Source organism: Perissodus microlepis, chromosome 18 (genome assembly GCF_051167445.1).
Source record: "Perissodus microlepis isolate ML-2025 ecotype Zambia chromosome 18, ASM5116744v1, whole genome shotgun sequence".
Classification (NCBI taxonomy): domain Eukaryota; kingdom Metazoa; phylum Chordata; class Actinopteri; order Cichliformes; family Cichlidae; genus Perissodus; species Perissodus microlepis.
This window is the reverse complement of record NC_140478.1, coordinates 22,085,695-22,090,061: the sequence shown is the minus strand read 5'-3', so window position 1 is coordinate 22,090,061 and position 4,367 is coordinate 22,085,695.

Below are 4,367 nucleotides of genomic sequence, written 5' to 3'. Positions count from 1 at the left end.
GCTGGTTGTCTTTGTGAGTTTTTAATTTGCCTTTGCAAAGGGGTCAGAACAACAATACAAATTTAATCAAGATTCAATCAACCAGGTTCAATCAAAGTTATCACTCTGTGTCATATGCAGCGTTGGGTAAGTTACTTTAAATTAGTAACTTAGTTACATTACTAGTTACTTCTATCAAAACTAACTCAGTTACTTCAAGTTACTCGTTACTTTCAGAGTAACTAGTTACTAGGGAAAGTAACTTTGGTTTTACTCAGAATTCTCTTGTTAATGTGTTGCTTCCGTAACTGGATACCCAGCAAGATTGCCAGTCTTCTAGCTTGCTTACTTGCCACAAGTGCACTGTGCCACCTACCAATAGAAAGGAAAAAATAATGTGCACATTTCCACGAGAGAAATCCCACACCTGATTCTATCCTAGCCTGCTTTTTACATCCAACACAAAAACTGCAGTTGTGGTGCTTTCGATTGTACTCAGAACTCGGAAATTCTGCCTTCTGAATAGGAAGATGTAGGTAACACCAGACTGCAGATGAGCTGCATACAGAGCTGGACTGGGACAAAAAAATCGTCCCGGGCATTTTGACTAGACCATTATAGGAAAAATCATAAAGCCTTTGAATGAAAATAAACACTGTTGTGACAGTGATGTACACTGTTCTGATGGTATATATGTATCAATCTATCAATTGTTTGTTGTAAGACTCAGATAATTATTTTTTTAAAAGTGAGACATTTTAAATGAGAATAAGAAAGTATTTCCTTGTGCCCCCCTTTCCCTTTTAATTCCCTACATGGACCCCTGGCAACACTTTGCTAGACCCGCCCCTGCACAGTTACCAGCTGTCAGCTACTTAGAAAAGGATCCTGGTGTTATTTGTCTCTCAGAAACAGTTCATAACTTCTCTTCAACTCATTCATGTTAACTAAAAGGTAAACCTGTTTCTCCATCACAGCTCTGATGATTCAGTAAGGACATCTCCTGGTTTCATCTTCATGTTTCCCTCTCACCACATAACCAAACCGATATCATGACCAGCAGGTTTACAGCTGTGGCTCCAGCAAACATCAGCTGATACTAGAAATTAATATTAAATAAATTCTAACAACAGCTGATCAAGCTTAAAAGTGCTGCTGTTGTTTACCGCGACATCCGCTGGTTTCCTCTTTCTGGCGCAAAGTGGGCGATAAATAAACAAGAGAGAAAAGCCGATCAGCTGATCATTGATCAGTTTCATGATTGAAGTAGAAACAGGAGAGGGAGGGTGAGAGGATGAGAGAAGAAGAGGCAGCTGTGCAGCATAAACACAGAAGAACTCCAGCTTTGTGTATTTTTCATTGTAGCTTAAGTCTGGGACAAACTGTGTTCCTTTTCACCTCAATACGAAACGCGTAATATTTTCTCTGAATACGAGACGATTCCGTTTTTTACGGGAAGGTTGGCAACTCTAATAATTAACCTTATGAACAAAATAAAGTTCAACATCAGTAACATAGCACCCACCCAGCTGTATAGAAACTCCATCATGCTAGCTAGCACGCAGTATGAGAAAGTCAGCATAACGAAAATAAACTCCACCTAAACTTGGTTTATATCTGACCCAGATGGACTGCAGGTTATAACTTCTTACCTGAAGTTCAGTTCACCTGACACTCTCGGACCAGCGGCCGCTTCGGGTCTCTCCTCTTGCCTCCCTTTTCCTTCATCCACCTGCTGGCCTCAACCACTTGCTAATGTTATTGAATCTGTGGAAGCTCCGCGATAGCCACCACACGAAGTAACGAATAACGAGCCTATCTAAATCCCAGTAACGAGTAACGCGTTCCTGGTTTTGGCATAATAACTAGTTACCGTGCTCGTTACCACAATAATAACGTAGTTACTGTAACGCGTTACTTAATAACGCGTTAGTCCCAACACTGGTCATATGGAAACCATGCTGCTGTTTTTAGATGGAATAGGCACTGTTAGCGTGAAGCAACAGTTATAAGAAAAAAAAACAGAGACAAAATGTCAGGTTTACGGAAAATTGAACCCAAACACAGGACTTCCTAATTACTAAGTTAAACTTTCAGTCTATTTTATTTCATTATTTATTTGTGCAATATCCAGATCGCGGCTGTGGGTGGGATTAAGGGGCCTCTTCCTGTAGTTGAAATTCATGGCATGCTAGTGGTACCAGTCTCTCTCTGATCTCTACCTTCAGCCGGGGTGGAGTGAGGCAGTGTCACAGTTCCCAAATAGTTGTTTCTCATCCGTCAGGTTAAAGCTGGCCTCCCCCACTCTCTCATTGCCTGATGTTAGGGCCTTCCTCTCTTTTAATTACTATATTGGTCATAAGTTTGCTCATTGCTAAAAGGTAGGGCAACCTCTATGCTGAAATGACTTAATTGACATTCAGGGAGGCGTTCCAGGTCACGGTTTGAACCGTCAGTCATTAGGTCCAAAGTTGCAGCTTTGTGAAGAGACATCTGCCTCTCCAGAGCAATGTTCCCTCTAAGCTGCGCACGTGCGCAATTGCGCACCGTTGGCACGGTCTCTGCGCACAGAAAATCTGCGTTGCGCACAAAAAAAACTAACCTGAATTGAAATTAAAATTAATACTTCAACAATCATGTTTTGCAGTGTTAGTCAGTAAGTGACTGGCTGCTCCCATATGGAATTAGAACGATGCCACCTTATAGTTCAGCCGATGCGTATATACGCAACCAATCAACGTCATTGACAGGCTATGACAGCGTCCTTATGTGCCGACACCGGTGTTTTAGCTAGCAAAGCGGCGTGGCTGATGTGAAGTGAAGCCACGTTAATGACAACGTGTACAACCATTGGAGATGTGAGCAGGACAGACGGAACAATTGACGGAAAAAGTGTTGACTTTATACCAGTTTTTAAATTGTGTTGATAGGCCACGTAAAACCAGAGTTGTGATAAAAATATGCAATGTTTGGTTTTCTTCCTGAATACTGTCGTTGTTATATTTACTGCGGTAAGAAACGGTAAAAACAGCGTTTTATAAGAAAAAAGGCTCGAAAGCCTGTGAGCAAAAACAAACCCCACCCCCCACCTTTCCTATTGGTCCAAAAAAGTACCATGTCGACCAATCAAAAAATGATATGGCAACATGGCATCTTGTTGTTAAGAAGCTGCAAAAAACTTTGTTGTTTGCCAAACTGAGTTACTTTTTGAAGAAGTAACTATATAATTAATTGCCCAACACTGGTCATTATATACTGTATTTTGCAGACAGAGAGTTACAGACTCTCTCCCAGACCACACTCATACTCATACGATTGTATGGTTGCCGGTTCGAGCCCCGGCTTGGACAGTCTCGGTCGTTGTGTCCTTGGGCAAGACACTTCACCTACCGCCTACTGGTGATGGCCAGAGGGGCCGACGGTGCGATATGGCAGCCTCGCTTCTCTCAGTCTGCCCCAGGGCAGCTGTGGCTACAACTGTAGCTGCCTCCACCAGTGTGTGAATGTGAGAGTGAATGAATAGTGGAATTGTAAAGCGCTTTGAGGTTCTTGAAAAGTGCTATATAAATGCAATCCATTATTATTATTATTATTATCATCATAATACAAGTCAGAGCTTTATAAAAAATAATAAAAAAAAGTAAGTTGTGTTTTCAAAATTGGAGTTCAAGTTATTTTTACTTCCAATAGTGTTAACATACTACACAGGTCATGAACAAGATTTATTTATTAATTTTTATTGTAAGTAGGCTAAAGCAGTTAATTAAAAGTAGTCTAACATAAATGTAAATGCTGTAATTTGATTATTTTAATAAACCATGTAACTTGGATGGATAAGATGCCGGCGTGACCACAGTGCACATGTCTGATGTCGCTCACAGTGGTCAAAGGGATCGCTCAGGGAGTTTGTGTGTTCGCTCAGACACATGAAAAATTAGAGGGAACATTGCTCCAGAGTCTCACTCTTGGATGGCCGACTCATGCAAAACTGAAGCATGTTTAAGTTTCACTCTGAGTGTGATTTTTCTTTAGGATTAAACAAATCCAAGTAAAATTAATCATAGATTTCCAACAGTGTATTGTGGTGGCAGATTTCTTTTCTCATGTATTAATCATATATTTTAACCATATCACTTTAGTATAGTAAGAGCACTCCTGTCACCAGTTTGTATGCATGTGGAATGTGATCACAAGTGGGGCCCAAGTTTTATTGCACCTTCACAGCAGACTCATTTTCCTCTTGAGGGCTCTGGACATCCTGTTGCAGATGAGGTGACGGTTGGTTGCAGCTTTTCTTAGACTGAACAGTTAAGGATCTGCTAATAATTGATCTGCTGTGGAATGTTCTTTGTTTAAGAGTGTCTTTGTCTGCATATATAAGATTTAAG